The 22014-nt window shown below is 36.0% G+C and overlaps 1 long non-coding RNA gene across 1 annotated transcript; it reads right to left on the bottom strand.

Moving 5' to 3' along the window:
• Positions 1-21259: 21259 nt before the first annotated feature.
• Positions 21260-21647, bottom strand: LOC142237429 (uncharacterized). Its single transcript, XR_012722486.1, has 2 exons — positions 21493-21647; positions 21260-21434 (listed from the first exon to the last, which is right to left on the bottom strand). It is a non-coding gene; the product is annotated as an uncharacterized LOC142237429 (long non-coding RNA).
• Between the last annotated feature and the right edge of the window lie 367 nt (positions 21648-22014).

Below are 22014 nucleotides of genomic sequence, written 5' to 3'. Positions count from 1 at the left end.
CGACAATGACAAAGCAATTGAACTTCTATTGGCATTAAAGGGCAACGCCGCTGATGTGATACAAAGCATTCCCGCTGCCTCTAGAAATAATTATAATGACGTAATAGCGGCACTTCAACGTAAGTACGGCGGAGAACATAAGCAAGACATCTTCAGAATGGAATTAAGAGGAAGAGTCCAGAAGTCAAATGAGACTCTACAAGACTTTGCAACAGAGGTTGAGCGGTTGGTGCTTTTGACATATCCAGGAGAAAGTCATCCACTTGTGGACCGCATCAAGATCGAGACCTTTGTGAATGGAATTAGAGACCCTGATATAAAATGCGCGACATATGCGTCACAAAAGGCTACATTCGCAGAAACAGTAACATTTGCACATGCACAAGAAACTGCGAGATTGTTGGCACGGCCTCAAATTCACAAAGTACGCAGAGTAGAGACCCAGTGTGAAGAAACGCAATCGGTCATTGAATTGGTAAAAGAGGCTCTAAGACAGATAATGCAAGAAATGAAGCAGCAGGCAAATAAATCTAGAATAAAATGCTATAACTGTGATAAGGCTGGACACCTATCCCGGGAATGTAAAGCGTGGCGTAAAACGTCGGGGTCAATCTCGCCATCTCCATTAAACAATAATCATAAGAAGGCGACCACAAAGCCAAGCGACTCAAATTTAAATTTTGCGGATAATAGAAAAGGTGGCAAACAAGTTATTGATCAAGCCTTGACACGACGGCATTGCAATGTAGAAAGCACACGCCACTCGAAGGCTGAACCACAGGAGACAGTTGTAAATGTCAGGCAGTTACACATCGAATCTGGCACAGACTGGTCAACAGAGCAACGTAAAGATCCCATTCTGAGAAAAATTATTTCGGCGAAAGAAGAAGATAAGAAACCCAGTAAGAAAGACATCGCAGCCGAAAGCCCACTTATGAAATCATACTGGGCTCAATGGGACAGTCTATGTCTGGTCAACGGAACCCTACAACGTAAGTGGGAAAGTGAAGATGGCAAGAATAGCCGCAACTTGATAATCGTGCCAGATTCTAAGGTAAAGGATGTTTTGACGGAATTCCACAATGGACCTAGTGGAGGTCACTTAGGAATAACCAAAACAGCCGAGAAAGTGAAGCAACGATTCTACTGGGTTGGATGCCAGAAATCAATTGCTGAATGGGTGGCAAATTGTGAGAAGTGCATAAAGGCGAAAGGGCCAAGACGAAAAAGTAGAGGCCTTATGCAAGAGTATAGGCCAGGAGCGCCTTTTGAAAGAATAGCAATGGACGTTGCAGGGCCTTTCCCAGTAAGTGATTCTGGAAATCGATATGTCCTTGTGGTCATGGACTACTTCAGCAAGTGGCCAGAAGTTTATGCCATTCCTAACCAAGAGGCGAAGACGATTGTAGATGTAGTCGACAAGAACTGGATATGTCGCTACGGTGTGCCGACCGAGATACACTCAGACCAAGGAAGAAATTTTGAATCGGCCATATTCAAAGAGATGTGTGACTCCCTTGGTATCAAGAAAACAAGGACTACGCTATTGCATCCGCAGTCTGATGGCATGGTAGAAAGGTTTAATCGCACTCTGGAAGAACATCTTCGAAAGGTGGTGGATAACGGCCAACGAGACTGGGACGATCATATACCAAAGTTTTTGCTGTCGTATAGATCAGCCATAAATGATTCTACGTCACGAACACCGGCCAAGGTCCTATTCGGAACGGAATTGAAGTTGCCCGGAGATTTGATATTTGGCGCTACACCCAATGAGCTCGCCATGGAAGAAACCAGTAACGACATACCAAACACATTTGGTAAAGTTCACGAATCAGTGCGAAACAAAATAAAAATGGTTAGCAACAGAATGAAGGCGAGATATGATCGTGCAGCAAACACTGAGGGCTTTAGTGAAGGACAACTGGTTCTGCTATTCAACCCGCAACGAAAGAAAGGATTATGTCCTAAACTACAAACACAGTGGGAAGGCCCATATAAAGTCATCAAGAAGATCAATGATGTTGTATACCGCATTCAAAAAGACGACAGCCCAAGGTCAAAGATGAAAGTCGTTCACCTGGAACGTTTGGCTCCATACGGAACGGGTTCTGTGCCTATTCGGGACGAACAGGCTTAAGCGGGAGGCAGTGTTACGAATGTGATATTTCTTGATTTAAGTTTATTTAAATTAGTTTACGTTAATTTAAATTTCAAATTGTAACGATAAAATTACGTCATAACTTGTTAGAGTCATTTCTTTATTTTCTAGTACTTTCTTAAACATCTTTTGTGTTTCCAATCGTTCATTGTAAAAGTAACGCCTTTTGTTTTATGCCTGCACGACATCTACCTAATATAGTAGAATGCACTAGATTATTAGCATAAGCCTAAAAGTATGTGTGCCATATCACCTGTAAAGTAACGCCGATAGAATATTCCAGATGGCTGTAGGCAATGAAGATAACCAGTTGAATATGTGGTGTTAGATAAATTGTACAAGATAGTTCTAGATGGTTGTAGGCCAGACTATCCAGAATTTTCGAAATCGTCAAATCACGGTATATAAGCCCCTGGCGGAGGGAGCAGTCAAGTCAGTCGTAAGCTAAAGTTTATACAGTACACATCGTAGAGCAAATAAGTGAAGCCATCAGTTAAACTAATAAATTGTAGATTGTCGTTATTTGAAAAGGACTGTGTTTTAATTATCGGGTTATTAAACACGCCTCAATATAAAAACGTAACAGTATTATACTTTAATATACACATGTGGACAGAAGAATAGATGTAAGAATTTTTTTTAAAGGCCATGGTTTTTTCTACTTTATGTTTTTTATTGAATATTTCGGAATTATTTATAAAGTACTCATATGTCGTGTATTTAAAAATTAGTTTAGAATTCAGATAGAATAATAATAATAATAATAAATTAAATAAATAAATAATAATAAATTAAATAAATAATAATAATAAATTATTATTATTTAATAATAAATTAAATTAAACAAGTATATACGGCCGCAAGTTCGGCCAGGCCGAATCTTATGTACCCACCACCATGGATTGCGTAGAAACTTCTACGAAAGACTATCATCCACAATCGAATTACTTCACTAATAGAAAAAATTACGTTTCATAATCGTGAACGGACGTTGTCACAATGAAACGGAAACGTTCACAAAAAATCAAAACGGAATGTTCACGATTTCGTCCACGGGCGTTCACGATTTCATGAAAGGCATTCGTTTTTCTTTGACCATGAAAAATCTTAAAATAATCGTTAGACGTTGTTATGGCAACTCCGCCATTGGTGCAATGTGCTAAGGCGACTGTTAACGCGTATCGTGCAGGCAACCCAGGTTCGAGTCACGGTAGCGGAAATATTTTTTTTTATTTTATTTATAAATTCGTAACCATAACGTTTTCAGATCGTGAACGCTGGTTGTTGTTTTGACAACGTATGGTGTCATTTTTACGTTGTCAGCTTGACCCCATCTGTTCTCAGCTTGACAACACATGTGTGTTGATTTACTTTCATGAACGGATCGTTTCGAAATGACCACGCCGTTCATGATTTTTTCTATGGGTGTTGGGTTGTGGTATCTTAAAACTTCTTAACATCGTTTTCTAGACAAAAAAGTTATGTATAGTTAATAATTACGAATCGATATGGACTTTTTGTACGTAGAGAGCCAGAATTGAAATATCGGGGTCGCTTATATGGGGGCTATATACAATTATGAACTTGATATGGACCAATTTTTGTGTGATTGGGGATCGATTTATCTGAGGGCCATATATAACTATAGACCGATATGGACCTAGTTAGGCATGGTTCTTAACGACCATATACTAGCACAATGTACCAAATTTCAACTCACTCGGATGAAATTTGCTCCTCCAAGAGGCTCCAAAACCAAATCTCGGGATCGGTTTATATGGGGCTATGTACGATTGTGGACTGATATGGACCACTTTTGGCATGGTTGTTAAATATCATATACTACCACCACGTACCAAATTTCAAGCAGATCGGATGAATTTTGCTTCTCCAAAAGGCACCGGAGGTCAAATCTGGGGATCGGGAACCAATTCCTGCATGGTTGTTGGATACCATATACTAACATCACGTACCAAATTCCAACCGAATGGGAAGAATTTTGCTCTTCCAAGGGTCAAATCTGGTGATCGGTTTATATGGGGGCTATATATAATTATGAACCGATGTGATGGTTGTTAGAGACCATATACTAACATCACGTACCAAATTTCAGCCGGATCGGATTAAATTTGCTTCTCGTAGAGGCCTCGCAAGCCAAATCGGGGGATCGGTTTATATGGGGGCTATATATAATTATGGACCGATGTGGACCAATTTTTGCATGGTTGTTGGAGACCATATACTTACACCATGTACCAAATTTCAGCCGCATCGGATGGAATTTGCTTCTCTTAGAGGCCGCGCAAGCCAAATCGGGGGATCGGTTTATATGGGGGCTATACGTAAAAGTGGACCGATATGGCCCATTTGCAATACCATCCGACCTACATCAATAACAACTACTTGTGCCAAGTTTCAAGTCGATAGCTTGTTTCGTTCGGAAGTTAGCGTGATTTCAACAGACGGACGGACGGACGGACATGCTCAGATCGACTCAGAATTTCACCACGAGCCAGAATATATATACTTTATGGGGTCTTAGAGCAATATTTCGATGTGTTACAAACGGAATGACAAAGTTAATATACCCCCCATCCTATGGTGGTGGGTATAAAAATCATCGAATTTTATGTGGACAGTAAAATAGGGGTATATGAAAAAACATGAAAATAATACAAGAATTTGTACATTAAAGTTAGTGTTTGCACTAAACATCAAACTAGGTCGCTAATATCCTGTTTATTCACCGGGATTTTTGAGGACTGCTTCAATTCTCTTAGACATTGATAAAATTAACTTATGACATATCTCGACCTGTATATTATACCATACTTTTTGAATATTTGTCCCACAATTGTTTTTTGTACCTGCAGGGAACCTAGGAGAAATCTCTCTTGAGTTCGCCCCAAAGGTTTTCAATGCGATTGAGGTCGGTGGACTGACTTGTCCACTCAACAACGTTCGATTTATGACCCCGAAACCATTCACCCAAATTTGATTAGTGTTTCGGGTCGTTATCCTGCTGTTATCTGCAAACAAGTGGCATATTTTCCTCGACGTATGACAGCATAACTGTCTCCAACATATTCTGGTACAAAAATCCATCAATTGTATTTATATAAGATGTATCGGACCTAATCCCACCCAAGAAAAACCCCATTTCCCCATTTCCTCCTCAATGTTTAACAGTTTTTTTGTAAATCTAATATGCAATTCTTTTCATTTCGGACGACGAACATTCCTTTCTGTATCATTACCAAAGAGATTGATTTTAGTTTCGTCGATCCAAATGATTTTTCACCACTTTTTCCTCGTTTTGTTCAGCACCCTGTTTTATGTACCAAAGCAAAGCTCAACCTCCTCTTTATGTTTGCTTAAATGTTCAAAGGAACTTTCCGAATTATTATACCCACCACCATAGGATGGGGGGTATATTAACTTTGTCATTCCGTTTGTAACACATCGAAATATTGCTCTAAGACCCCATAAAGTATATATATTCTGGCTCGTGGTGAAATTCTGAGTCGATCTGAGCATGTCCGTCCGTCCGTCTGTTGAAATCACGCTAACTTCCGAACGAAACAAGCTATCGACTTGAAACTTGGCACAAGTAGTTGTTATTGATGTAGGTCGGATGGTATTGCAAATGGGCCATATCGGTCCACTTTTACGTATAGCCCCCATATAAACCGATCCCCCGATTTGGCTTGCGAGGCCTCTAAGAGAAGCAAATTCCATCCGATGCGGCTGAAATTTGGTACATGGTGTAAGTATATGGTCTCCAACAACCATGCAAAAATTGGTCCACATCGGTCCATAATTATATATAGCCCCCATATAAACCGATCCCCCGATTTGGCTTGCGAGGCCTCTACGAGAAGCAAATTTAATCCGATCCGGCTGAAATTTGGTACGTGATGTTAGTATATGGTCTCTAACAACCATCACATCGGTTCATAATTATATATAGCCTCCATATAAACCGATCACCAGATTTGACCCTTGGAAGAGCAAAATTCTTCCCATTCGGTTGGAATTTGGTACGTGATGTTAGTATATGGTATCCAACAACCATGCAGGAATTGGTTCCCATCAGTCCATAATTATATATAGCTCCCATATAAACCGATCCCCAGATTTGACCTCCGGTGCCTTTTGGAGAAGCAAAATTCATCCGATCTGCTTGAAATTTGGTACGTGGTGGTAGTATATGATATTTAACAACCATGCCAAAAGTGGTCCATATCAGTCCATAATCGTACATAGCCCCATATAAACCGATCCCGAGATTTGGTTTTGGAGCCTCTTGGAGGAGCAAATTTCATCCGAGTGAGTTGAAATTTGGTACATTGTGCTAGTATATGGTCGTTAAGAACCATGCCTAACTAGGTCCATATCGGTCTATAGTTATATATGGCCCTCAGATAAATCGATCCCCAATCACACAAAAATTGGTCTATATCAAGTTCATAATTGTATATAGCCCCCATATAAGCGACCCCGATATTTCAATTCTGGCTCTCTACGTACAAAAAGTCCATATCGATTCGTAATTATTAACTATACATAACTTTTTTGTCTAGAAAACGATGTTAAGAAGTTTTAAGATACCACAACCCAACACCCATAGAAAAAATCATGAACGGCGTGGTCATTTCGAAACGATCCGTTCATGAAAGTAAATCAACACACATGTGTTGTCAAGCTGAGAACAGATGGGGTCAAGCTGACAACGTAAAAATGACACCATACGTTGTCAAAACAACAACCAGCGTTCACGATCTGAAAACGTTATGGTTACGAATTTATAAATAAAATAAAAAAAAAAAATATTTCCGCTACCGTGACTCGAACCTGTGTTGCCTGCACGATACGCGTTAACAGTCGCCTTAGCACATTGCACCAATGGCGGAGTTGTCATAACAACGTCTAACGATTATTTTAAGATTTTTCATGGTCAAAGAAAAACGAATGCCTTTCATGAAATCGTGAACGCCCGTGGACGAAATCGTGAACATTCCGTTTTGATTTTTTGTGAACGTTTCCGTTTCATTGTGACAACGTCCGTTCACGATTATGAAACGTAATTTTTTCTATTAGTGAAGTAATTCGATTGTGGATGATAGTCTTTCGTAGAAGTTTCTACGCAATCCATGGTGGTGGGTACATAAGATTCGGCCTGGCCGAACTTGCGGCCGTCTATACTTGTTCTATTTTGTGTACTAGAATATGTTGGAGACAGTTATGCTACCATAGGCTGAGGAAAATATGCAACTTGTTTCGAGATAACGACACGAAACACTATGTTACATGCACTTCTAGTTCTTTTTACCGTTGAACCCTAATCGGGTGGGTTCCAGGTCCGCCAGTAATTTAAACCTATTATGCCCCTAAAATTCGCTAACGTCTTACATAAAATGCAAGACACTCACACAAGAGGTGTTTAATTGATTCCTTTTCCTCCGCATCATTACAGCTCATACAGTAGTCATTATACTTCACGCCAGTAGTTTTTGCAAACTCGCCTATCAGGCAGCGACCCGTTATAGCAGATATCAGGAGTGATATCTGACGTCTTGAGAACTCTAGCATATCTAACTAACAACACACTATTTAAATTTAAATGGGACCCTATTTGCTTGTTGCCGTTACAACCCTTGCAATTCTCCCATTGAACATTTGCCGCGATAATAGCCTTCTCGCGCAGTAAGAGCTTGCAGCAGGCAGCCAGATTTTAGGTCCCCTGAAATATGTAAGGTAGTTCCTAGCCTTGCTAACTCATCCGCTTCGCAGTTCCCCGATATGTTTCTATGGCCAGGCACCCATATTCGGTGAATACTGTACTGCTCAGCCATCTCGTTGAGAGATTTGCGGCAGTCGATTGCCCTTTACGAGTTAAGGAACCCAGAGTCCAAGGACATTCTGGCAGGTTGACTGTCTGAGTATATATTAAAGCCAATATTTTTTGGAACATTAATTCTCAGCCAATTCGGCACCTCTTTTATTGCTAATATTTCAGCCTGAAGTTTCAGGTCCCTAGAACATACTCCAAAACGTACTTGTCCATCCAATTTGGAGTCATCGCCATGTGGAAATCTATGTATGCAACATTTGGTTAAAATCGGTTCAGATTTAGATCTCATATATATCTTTCGCCAGATATAGATTCATATGACAACGGAGGTCAAAGTTTCGCTACAAATACCCGTAATTTGAAATTTTGCCCGGAGCCAAATGTGTGCCTATTTTCGGCTCAGATTTAGACAAAACCCCCATATACTCGTATATATGACTAACCACATTTTCCTTGTCAAATCGTCACTGCTAAGTCGAATACTTTTAAAATACCCTTACATTTTCCTATACCTATAGGTGAGTATTAAGTTCGAGTTTAGCCGCTAAAATTGCTAAAGTGAAAACTAAATCAGTAAGAAAAATGCATGAAATTATACATATTTGTTGCAAACTTTATTATAACTTGATGGGGAAAAGTCCAAAGCAAATTTTCACAAAGTTTGTATTCCTTAAAATGGATTATTAAAGAAAAGTAATCGTGAAAAATGACGTTTTAAGCGGCTAAACTCGAACTTAATACCCACCTTATAACACATATGTATTGACCGATAAATGATAAATGCACACCACCTCAGGGCATTTGCCGATTTAAATTTTAAGTCTAGATAATTTGTAGAAGTCATAAAGGTTTTGTCCAAATCGGTTCAGATTTAAATATAAGTACACAGAAAAAAAGTGAAAATGTTCTTTTTGGATCCGGAATTGGTGCAAAATTGACGCAGAAGCGATGAATTTAACTTGGGCTTGTCATAGGACGGAAGTCCTCCATTTCAACAGCCGTTGCACTGAATTTGCATCACTTTTTTAGGTGTGATCCTATATCTCCAGAGAATATATATATATATATATATATATATATATATATATATATATATATATATATATATATATATATATATATATATATATATATATATATATATATATATATATATATATATATATATATATATATATATATATATATATATATATATATATATATATATATATATATATATATATATATATATATATATATATATATATATATATATATATATATATATATATATATATATATATAGGACAATTTGAGTAATATTTAAAATTTCTACTCAGCAGTGGCGATTTTACAAGGATATCTCGCCAAGATATGTGGTCAATTGTGGGTTGTGATATATTATTTGGCCAATTAGGGTGATATTTCCACAAGTCGGAGCTTTGTTTCAAATTCTGTGAAAAGTTTGGCATTACAGTGTGTAGAATATGACTACGATATGGGGAAATCATCACAGAACTTTGTTTAAAATGTGGGTAGTTTGGCCATATTAGATTAAGATGACACACTTAAATAGCATTTTAAATATATTCTCTGTGGAAACTATCGAGTCAATTGGAGGAGACTCCCATTGAAAATGGGTCTAAAATATGAAACATTCTACCATATTTCACCTACTCTTGCGTACATATAAAGGGTGATTCTTTTGAGGTTAGGATTTTCATGCATTAGTATTTGACAGATCACGTGGGATTTCAGACATGGTGTCAAAGAGAAAGATGCTCAGTATGCTTTGACATTTCATCATGAATAGACTTACTAACGAGCCACAACGTCGAATTTTCAGTGAATGGGCCCTAGAAAAGTTGGCAGAAAATCCGCTTTTTTATCGACAAATTTTGTTCAGCGATGAGGCTCATTTCTGGTTGAATGGCTACGTAAATAAGCAAAATTGCCGCATTTGGAGTGAAGAGCAACCAGAAGCCGTTCAAGAACTGCCCATGCATCCCGAAAAATGCACTGTTTGGTGTGGTTTGTACGCTGGTGGAATCATTGGACCGTATTTTTTCAAAGATGCTGTTGGACGCAACGTTACGGTGAATGGCGATCGCTATCGTTCGATGCTAACAAACTTTTTGTTGCCAAAAATGGAAGAACTGAACTTGGTTGACATGTGGTTTCAACAAGATGGCGCTACATGCCACACAGCTCGCGATTCTATGGCCATTTTGAGGGAAAACTTCGGAGAACAATTCATCTCAAGAAGGGAGCCACCGTGGTGCAATGGTTAGCATGCCCGCCTTGCATACACAAGGTCGTGGGTTCGATTCCTGCTACGACCGAACACCAAAAAGTTTTTCAGCGGTGGATTATCCCACCTCAGTAATGCTGGTGACATTTCTGAGGGTTTCAAAGCTTCTCTAAGTGGTTTCACTGGAATGTGGAACGCCGTTCGGACTCTATATATAAAAAGGAGGTCCCTTGTCATTGAGCTTAACATGGAATCGGGCAGCACTCAGTGATAAGAGAGAAGTTCACCACTGTGGTATCACAATGGACTGAATAGTCTAAGTGAGCTTGATACATCGGGCTGCCACATAACCTAACCTAACCTAACCTTCATCTCAAGAAATGGACCGGTAAGTTGGCCACCAAGATCATGCGATTTGACGCCTTTAGACTATTTTTTGTGGGGCTACGTCAAGTCTAAAGTCTACAGAAATAAGCCAGCAACTATTCCAGCTTTGGAAGACAACATTTCCGAAGAAATTCGGGCTATTCCGGCCGAAATGCTCGAAAAAGTTGCCCAAAATTGGACTTTCCGAATGGACCACCTAAGACGCAGCCGCGGTCAACATTTAAATGAAATTATCTTCAAAAAGTAAATGTCATGGACCAATCTAACGTTTCAAATAAAGAAACGATGAGATTTTGCAAATTTTATGCGTTTTTTTTTTAAAAAAAGTTATCAAGCTCTTAACAAATCACCCTTTAATATATCACAACCCACACTTGACCATATATCTTGGCGAGATCTAACCAATATCCTTGTAAAATCGCCACTGCTGAGTAGCAAAAATTGTAAATATTACTCTAATTGTCCTATATCTCAAATACATATGTATCGCCTGAAAAATCATAAATCTCTTTTGTACAATTGCATTAAAATTTCTCTCGCTTCATCTTTCCCATATTTTTTACTAACATTGTGTTTCATCCCAGGGCGTTAGCCGATTTAAATTTTAATTCTAGAGTTTTTGTAGAGGTACAAAAGATTGTTTCCATTAAAAGTATTTGTATCTGGAAATGCAAACCTTTATATAGCTCCCAGCAAATTTTAGGTAGTTGAGATGATAACACAAATGTTTGTCTACATAGTGGTGAAGGGTATAATTAAGTCGGCTCCGCCCGACTTTAGACTTTACTTACTAGTTTAATAATGGATTTAATTTTAGTGGTATACTAATTCTGTAGGTGTAAATCAAGTATTGCTTGTACTTGTACACGTACATCCAAAGAAAAGTAGATTTCTAAAACCAAGTTTCAAATTATTATATCTAGCGTAAATTCACACTTAACAATTTTAATGAGCAAATACTAATTTATTCTCATTCAACCGTCGAACTGAACGGACATGTGTTTTAATATCGGATTAAATAAATTATCGTTATAAGTAGTTTTTACCAGGGCTGTGGAGACGAAGTCTGAAGATTTTGTTGCAGTACTGTGATCCGCCCCAAGGCATTAGCTGATTTAAATTTGAAGTCTGGAGTTTTTGTAGAATTCTGACAAAATTTTGTTCAAACCTTTATATAAAATACTCAACAAATTTGAATGATGGTATCGAAATGTAGATCTAAATACAATGTGACGTCAGACTTCCCTTGCATGTTTTTTCTATAATTGTTTTTCGTCCCATAACTAGGGTTGCCGAAATCCGGAACTTTGCGCCGTACATTCCGCGATTTGTCGGGACAAGCAAACACAGTCACATTACAGTTTCAATTACATATACAATTTTATTTATTACGTAAAACAAAAACATACCTGTCCACTTTTTATATCTAATGTAAATATCATACATTGGTCACACAAAAAATCCACTTAAAATAAAAAGTAATTTTAGTCTACCTCATTTTGTGCCAACTAATTTAGTTACTTCGTCTGTTTTTATAAATGATTCTAATAAATAATTCTGCTTTATGTTTAGTAACATAAATTATTTAAAGTTCTAAATACTCTGTCGCAATAAGCAATACTGCTACCAATTTGAATAAATTTGGACGAAAAAGTTGTTTATATTTTACCACTTTATTTTTCTAAATTTGCACAAATGTTAAAGTAGTCGGGATAAAGTCCATAGTTGTGTACAGGCTTGCAAATTCCTAAATTCTTTCTCCCAAGATGGCAGCGGAATTTTTTATATCAAACATTGTATTTTTGATTTTTGAAAGTTGAAATATTTTTCCAAATATGCAATTGCCGTTTTTAGAAAGTCTGTAGCTTCGCGCTCATAAATTCTTTCTTTTAATGGAACGTTTTGCATTATAGACATAACTTTGCTTATCTCGCAAGTTACTAAATGATATAAAGAGTGATACGGTCAAAATTTGGTCAATATAAACTTGACGTATTTCTTTCAATTTTGCATTTAAAAAACCTGAACACCCCTCATTTTGAAGGTGTGTGTGTGTAGAATGTTTCTCCTATTTTGATTTTGGAATTCACTCTTCAGTTGTCAAAATGCGGTCCAAGCAAGAAGAGCAGCGTATCAAAATTTTGCTCGCGCATCGCGAAAATCCGAGCTACGCAAAGCTGGCAAAATCGCTAAAAGTTGCCAAAGAAGACCAAAAAAACTGCTAAGGACGAACAGCAGTTCAAGGCAAACTGGCTTTCTGCGGCGAAGAAGGTGGACAGGGTGGCTGTACAAAATCTGATGGCAGGTGTCAAGCGTGAGGCCCGGCAATTCGGATTTGGAAAAGCGAAAGCTTAACTGAATATTTTTCCTGAATTTTATACTAATTGAACTTGAAAAAGAAATTTAATTTGATTTTTTAAATAAACGATTTCACCGACTTACACGCGTTTTCCCTTGACCAAATTTTTACCGTTTCACCCTTTATTAAAGGATATACTTCAACAATGATATTTGTGCCACTTTCTATAGCCAATATCAGTTTCTGAATATTCTTCAGAATATAATTTTTTTTTGTAGAAATAATGTTTAACATCTGGCCAACAAAAAATTTAGTATTTCGATTGCAAGTAATTGAAATTTAGGGATTTTTGTAAAATTTTGCTAAATATTCGAATATTCGGTCATCTGAAAAGCCTACCCATAACGATGTCTGGTGTCTACTCAGAGGTGCGAAAAAAGTTTCCCGGACCAAATCCTCGACGACAAGGTACTGGATGGTAGCAAGGACAATTTAAGTTAATCGCATTTGCGGACCAGAGGACTAAGGAATGCTTTAAATCTGCTTTGATGGTAATTGGTGAAGTTTGGGAAGGAGCCGCTTTGGTGTTAGCCGAGAAGAAAGAAAATACCGGCTAAACCTATAGCACATGCATGGATACCTGCAAACCCTCCTGATCCTGAGTCAATATTAAACAGACTAAAGGAATGTAACCCAGATCTTCCAACCGCCGACTGGAGGTTGGACGTTGGGAAGAGGTTGATGGACCAAGACGACATGCGGTGTTTATATTGAACATTGATTCGTTCTAGCTCAGCCCCAGGCCGTGTAAGTTACGGCTTTCGTGATACCCACATGGTGGTATACAAAAGCGATCAGCCAAGGGATTCCGAAAGGAACAAGCCTCCGTTAGAGTCCGAAGTGAAAAGATCTCGTTGCGAAACAGAAACATTGACGAACATCATATGAGGGAAGTTTCTACAGCCTCAAACCTCACCAAAGCTGAATCGAGGGTTGTTGCGAGAGTCACCGAGATCTGTGAAGAGGAAGTTCTTGAGGACTGAATCGAACCCAGTAAAAAAATTTGGCACAAATTTATAAGCACTTCCAGAAGATGTACTCCCAATGATGTTCTTTATTTTAACTACACACACTCAAAAAAAAAGTTTACTTGGATTTAAATCTAGGATCTATAAAGCTAGGATCTATAAAATTAAAATTAGGATACAGATCTCATTTATAGAATTTTCATTCTATTTTTCCGGTATATTAATAAAGCTCTTCACGTACAAACAAATGCCTGTTTAAAAATCCAAATTATGACGGATACCTCCAAGTACAAAATTTTTTCTTAATTCCAAAAAAAAAACTTTAAACCAAAGATGCTACATCCTCTAAATAAGTCTTAGCCTATATTTGAAGCGTTTTTATCTTAAATATCAAGATTCAATATTTCAGTTAATTTAAGGACGATTTCTTTAAACCAAAAATGCGTTTCTTTACTTTAAGGAAAATTTGCCTTAGCTTTAAGACATGCAACTTTAACGAGGGGACGCAAATTTTCAAAATGTGTGTCCTAAATTTAATGAAAAAATTTTTTGAAGCAAAGATTATAAACTTTCTTTTAATTAAAATTTCATTATTTTAAAGAAATCCTTAATAGTGTGTAAATAGCGCATCCTAAAATTGAGGTTGCATAATCTTTAATATCACGTAAATATTTTTTCAGTGCTGGAAGTTCTTTTAATTCAATTTTTTATAACTTGCTTTTTTCATATTTTTAATGGATGATGTTAACATTTTTGTTTCAAATAGGTTAAGACAGAATAAGAATTCATAAAATGGTACAAATTATTTAAATTTTGTCAAAAAATGCTAAATCCAATCAGAAAACAAGTAAGTAAAGTAGAAAGTCGGGCGGGGCCGACTATATCATACCCTAAACCACCATTACAGAATTAGTAATCATAAGCATTTGTGGGGTAACATATAGGTCTGGGAGATAAACCGCAGTTGCATATTTAAGAAAATTAAGGGGTACATGTCTATGGGTGCTTTGTGTCAATCTGACTATAGCTCATAGTCAATGTTGCCAGGGAAAATGTTCGGTTTAACCTACAAGGACAAAAAAAGTTCCCTACTTTCCTATACATTCCTGAACAATTGTCCCTACTATATTTTTCGTAAAATTTAAAAAATTTTACAAAACAAAAATGGTTCTAAGTACTTTATTATCTTAAAACATGAATATGCGACGTATTTAACTTAGAACATAAATTTGTATTACCACCACGGTTGCCACAGTTGGTAGAATTCTACCCAAATTAGTAATCTTTTTTGTTAAATCTTTATAAAAATAAAATTTTGGAAAAGTTTGTATAAACAAATTTTTGTGAGAAATTTTTCTATAGAAATAAAATTTTGACATTAAATTCTATAGAAATAAAATTTTGAGAAAAAATTCCACAGAAATAAAATTTTGAGAAAATTTTTTATAGAAATAATATTTTGAAAAAAATTTCTATAGAAATACAATTTTGACAAAATGTTCTATAGAAATAAAATGTTGACAAAATGTTCTACAGGAATAAAGTTTACCACACATGGTTAAAGATCAAGCCTTGCCGGCTTCTAATTTCCTCCTCTAGAGCCACCAAAATGTAAAAATTATTACAAATTGTGTTGAGTGAAAATGTCCTACATTGTGGCCCTACGTCCCTACAAGACGCTAAATATTAGAAAAACACTACATATAGGGAATTTCCCCTACATCTAGCAACACTGGCTGTGGAAGCTATATCTAAATATAGCGGGTTTGATTAATACCACGAAAGGTTACCTTGTGCAAGATTTGAGTAAGATCAGTTAAGAAATGAGGTCTGTATGGTCAAACATAAGGTTATTAGGGGCGAATTTTTCAAAATCGGGTGATACATATATGGGAGCTATATCTACATCTGAATCGATTTCGATAAAATTTTGCACATATAGTTAGTACTATGGAGGACTGGATCTATCCAACTTTTAGTATGATCGGTTAATAAATAAGGGTTCTATGGCCAAATTTGGGAAAATCGGGCTATACATATATATGGGAGCTATATCTAAATCTGAACCGATTTCGATGATTTTTTGCACATATAGTTAGTGCTATAGAAGACTACATTTAGCCAAATTTGAGTATGATCGGTTGATAAAAAAGGGTTTTATGGCCAAATTTAGAAAAATCGGGCGGTACATATATATGGGAGCTATAGCTAAATCTGAACCGATTTCGATGATTTTTTGCACATATAGTTAGTGCTATAGAAGATTGTATTTAGCCAAATTTGAGTAAGATCGGTTGATAAATAAAGGTTTTGTGGCCAAATTTGGGAAAATCGGGCGATACATATATATGAGAGCTATATCTAAATCTGAACCGATTTGGATGAAATTTTGCAGACTTGAAGGGCGATGGAAAAGATTACCTTTTGCCAAATTTGGTGACGATCCGTTTGAAAAAAAGCGCAACGTGACCTCATTTGTCGAAATCGGGCGATACATATATATGGGAGCTATATCTAAATTTGATCCGATTTCTTCCAAATTCAATAGCGTTCGTCCTTGTGCCCAAAAAACTCCCTGTACCAAATTTCATCAAAATCGGTTAATAATTGCGACCGGAATCCTGTGAACAACAAAAACATGGACAGACGGACGAACGGACGGACGGACACCAAGCGCTACATCGACTCAGGATGTGATTCTGAGTCGATCGGAATATATTTTATGGGGTCTAAAATCAATATTTCTGGTAGGCACATTTTTGGCCGATCAAACTTATTATACCCTGACCACTATGTGGTTTAGGGTATAAAAAGCTTCAAATATAGGCTAAGACTTATTTTAGCATCTTTGGTTTAAAGTTTTGAGGTATCCGCTATAATTTAGATTTTTAAACTGGTATTTGTTTGTACGTTAATAGCTTTATTAATATACCGCGAAAAGAAATTGAAAATTCGATAAATGATATCCCTATCCTAATTTTAATTTTATTGATCCTAGATTTAAGGCTACATAGGTCGCTAAAAAATGTCTTTATTTTAAAGAAGCCGCATTTTTGGCTCGGAATCAGTACCAAAATCCTTAAGAGAATGTCAAAATCTTTGGATCCAAGTAAACTTTTTTTGAGTGTAAGTACAAAGTGAGCTTATTTGGGTAATTCAAGTACTTAAAGTTTGATTTAAGCTGGTTTTTGGGTCAAAACAAGAAAACTGTTACTCAAAATAGTATTTTGTGCGCAAAATAGTATTTTGTTCTCATCGATTTCCAACCCCCGAAAATTGTTTGTTTTGGCTTTTAATGTTAGTGTTGTGTTGGTTGGCTTGCATTTCGTTTGCATATATTAGAAAAACACAAAGTGCGACCAACATTTAGGGGAACATTACATCTCAACCAATTTGATATCTTTTCGACTTTAACCTTAGGATAGGTTAGGTATAGTGGCAGCCCTTTGGATTAGACTTTCAAGAGCTTAAGAAACTCAACTTTATTGCCAAATATAGAATTTGATTGTTATGAAGGTGGTATCGATTATTGTTTAATTAAGACGAGTGCCGAATTTTAGAACTTGATAAAGATGCCATTAAAAACGTTTGTATTAAATTCACAAAAGTACGCACAACTGAAATAAACAGTAGACTTCTTCCATATATTAATATTTTGAAAGTTGAAAGACATTACTGACCAAAATGAATTGGATGAAAGCATTAAAACTGATCAAGGTGTATACTTGAATAGTGGTTCATAACTTCATAAAATTACAAATTCAATACATAAAAGTTCTACACCCTCAAAAATAATCGCTTCTCTAACATATGTTCCAAACATATTTTGCAGGAAGCACATATATTATTGGATATTGCCGAAACATTATTATGTTTGTTTTATGTGAACATATTATATGTTTGGAAGCATTTTGAACCCAAAAATATTATATGCTTGGAAGAATTTTCTCCCCAAGAAGATTGTGCTCATTCCCACACATAATTTTCACTTCCACGAAATTTTTAGTTCTTGGCACCTTTTTCTGTAATACAAATAATGTTGAAGAAATTACTCAATTTTATAATTTTTTTAAATGTTACTTTTCGCCTGGACGGAGAATCAAACCGGGAATCATGCAAATTGTAAGCCAACACACTACCACTGGGCTGTTATAGTCACCAATAGACAATTATCGTTATAAGTTACATTTATATAGCATAGTTTGCAGCGCCCATGAGCCCATGCAAACATAACATTATTTAACAGAAACATACATTTGTTGGCCACGTGGAGCAGTGATTAGCATACGTTCCGATTTCTTTTAACGAACCAAGAAAAAAAAATTGTGCCCATAATGCCAACCCAGCGGCGTAGTTCATGTGGTTGGAAGGCCTCCTTCCAGGCCTGTCTAAGCATTACAGAGGCCTGCTTAGGACATTACACCTTCCTTTCCATTTAACATAGGGTGAGATTGGAGGGCAAGGCCTTATTTGTACACTGTTAGAAAAATATGTTTTTCATATGTTCCGATATAAACAAAATGTGTTTCGGGCACAATTTTAAAACACTATATATTTAAGTGCGAACATGTAATGTTCCTAAACTAACACTAAATGTTTGGGACATCTATGTTAATATGTTAGAATATATTATGTTTGGGGCATGAATGTTTCATAAAACTCATATGTGTGAATGCAAACATATATAAATTTACAAATTTCGACTAAACATACATATGTTGTGATATTTTATTCAAAGCGACAGAGAGAGTATAGAGAAAGAAATAGAGATGGAAACCGGGAGAGTTGACGAAAGATATCAACATAACACAGCAAAAGAATCAAAAGAGAACAATTTCTGTGAAACCGGTTGTATGTTGTTTCGGAAAACTGTTTTATGATAAGGCCAAAAATTTGATATGCTTAAGTCTAAATATTATTTAATTTGAATAAAGATAATAGACATTCGGAACCAAGAGAATAGACATTTGAAAAACAAACAGCATATGTTTTCGCCCTGAGAGCAGCATTTTATGTTATGTATGTGTCGACATGTGCTTTGTTTATCATTTTGGCATTATGGGCACAATTTTTTTCTTTGTTCGTTAAAAGAAATCAGGGGTCTTCATAAAAATAACGAAAGGGCACTATACTCTTTTTAGAGTTGGAACATTAAAATGAAATAAGGAGGAAATAGTGAAAAATTACACAGTAAAATGTATAAAAACAAAGTTTATTTCCTCTTTATTAATAAGTAGTCCACGAGGAGTTGACGGACACCTTCAAATATAAAAGCGGGCATTAAGTTCGAGTTTACAGCTAAAACAATTTAAAAAGTTTATTTTCTTTAAAATGAATTATTAAAGAAAAATAAAAGGCATTTTAGAGCGATGGTGTTAAATGCTAGTAAAAAACTGTTCACGCCTAAATAAATTTATGTTTATATTATAAAATTATTATGTTTATACTCGACTCCACGTTCTTCTTTTGTTAGAGTTTTTGAATTCCTTCCAAATTTTAAAGTTTTGTACCAAAAACAGTTTTTGTTGTTATTTTTGCAATATTTTTGCAATAATAATTTGCAATAATAATATTTTATCCAAAAATCAGTCAATTTCGTTTATATCAAGCACTGTTACTGAGTATAAATCTTTAAGTTTCGAAGTTTCATTATAAAAATTTAATATAGTATAAATATACATGTGTAAATAAAAAAAAGTGTTCGGTCGGAGCAGGAATTGAACCCACGACCCTTTGCATGCAAGGCAGACATGCTAACCACTGCTCCACGTGGCAAACAAATGTATGTTTCTATTAAATAATGTTATGTTTGCATGGGCTCGTGGACGCTGCAAACTATGCTATATAAATGTAACTTATAACGATAATTATCTAATGGTGACTATAGCAGCTACGTAGCCCAGTGGATAGTGTGTTGGCTTACAAACTGTATGGTCCTCCGTTCGATTCTCCGTGCAGGCGAAAGGTAAAATTTAAAAAATTTATAAAAGTGAATAATTTCTTCAACATTATTTGTATTACAGAAAAAGGTGCCAAGAACTAAAAAATTTCGTGGAAGTGAAAATTACGAGTATGTTAGGGAATGAGCACAATCGTGTTTGGGAAAAATTCTTCCAAGCATATAATATTTTTGGCTCAAAATGCTTCCAAACATATAATATGCTCACATAAAACAAACATATTAATGTTTCGGCAGTATGCAATAATATAGGTGCTTCCTGCAAAATATGTTTGGAACATATGTTAAAGAAGCGATTTTTTGTGAGGGTGTAGCTTCCATAAAAGACCCTTCACCTTGAATTGGATGAAAGCATTAAAACTGATCAAGGTGTATACTTGAATAGTGGTTCATAACTTCATAAAATTACAAATTCAATACATAAAAGTTCTACACCCTCAAAAATAATCGCTTCTCTAACATATGTTCCAAACATATTTTGCAGGAAGCACATATATTATTGGATATTGCCGAAACATTATTATGTTTGTTTTATGTGAACATATTATATGTTTGGAAGCATTTTGAACCCAAAAATATTATATGCTTGGAAGAATTTTCTCCCCAAGAAGATTGTGCTCATTCCCACACATAATTTTCACTTCCACGAAATTTTTAGTTCTTGGCACCTTTTTCTGTAATACAAATAATGTTGAAGAAATTACTCAATTTTATAATTTTTTTAAATGTTACTTTTCGCCTGGACGGAGAATCAAACCGGGAATCATGCAAATTGTAAGCCAACACACTACCACTGGGCTGTTATAGTCACCAATAGACAATTATCGTTATAAGTTACATTTATATAGCATAGTTTGCAGCGCCCATGAGCCCATGCAAACATAACATTATTTAACAGAAACATACATTTGTTGGCCACGTGGAGCAGTGATTAGCATACGTTCCGATTTCTTTTAACGAACCAAGAAAAAAAAATTGTGCCCATAATGCCAACCCAGCGGCGTAGTTCATGTGGTTGGAAGGCCTCCTTCCAGGCCTGTCTAAGCATTACAGAGGCCTGCTTAGGACATTACACCTTCCTTTCCATTTAACATAGGGTGAGATTGGAGGGCAAGGCCTTATTTGTAGCTTCCATAAAAGACCCTTCACCAGCCCTCCAAAAAGAAGGAGGCTTACAGGAGTGTATATAAAACACCTACATAATTACTGATAATATAACTACTTCTCACGTCCTTCCTATTGTAGGCATGTTGTAGCACTATACGGGTTCTCGTTTAGGAAGGCCTTCCATACACATTCCCAAAATAATGCCTTTATGATAAATAAAAAAATACGGTATTAAATTTTTATGCTTTTGTTTCAAATTTATTTATTTTTAACATGAAAAAAGGTTAGCGTTCAGAGATATATAAAAACATAAAGAAAATGTCAAGTCACTCCCCAAGATATCACTATATTTGATTCGTCTGGGCTCTATATTCTTTCTGCGTTTCGGTAAATTTATTGTCAAGATCTGAAAGAACTAAAATGCATTAAAAAATTAAAATAATAAAATAAAATTAAAGACTTACCGTTAGAGTTTTATACTTAAGGTTACTATCGCAAATGCGAAACACTTTATAATTTGGAAGACGTACGTACTTTACCAGATCAAGAATTCAACTAACGAATAGCATGTACTGGCGTACGCTAAATTATTATCCACATGGCATTAATGAAAATATTTTCTGACATAAATAGTTATACATTTCAAATGTTGCTATGTTTCATTTTTGTTTTTGTTTGGGGGTAGAAAATGTTAAAATACAATTCCTCTAACATACACGAAATCCTACGCAATCCTAATAGCTTATTTTTGGAAGTGGAAAGCAATGCAATTACATGCCTATTCATTTCTATGATATAACCGTTTTACTTCCAAAGGCATTACAAATGCATTCTAATTATAAATTAATAGGAATGTAAACAATTTTAAAGCTCTCTTTTAAACGAGAGCACAAGACATCTCTCTTGCTATATAATTTTAACACCCATGCTATACAACTTGCTATAAAGAAGGCAGGGAGAATGTCCGTGTGCATAAAATGAAAAAA

This window comes from Haematobia irritans, chromosome 5 (assembly GCF_050003625.1).
Source record: "Haematobia irritans isolate KBUSLIRL chromosome 5, ASM5000362v1, whole genome shotgun sequence".
In the NCBI taxonomy this organism is placed as follows: domain Eukaryota; kingdom Metazoa; phylum Arthropoda; class Insecta; order Diptera; family Muscidae; genus Haematobia; species Haematobia irritans.
Note: the sequence above shows the minus strand (reverse complement) of the source record. Positions and strands in the feature narration are given on the sequence as shown.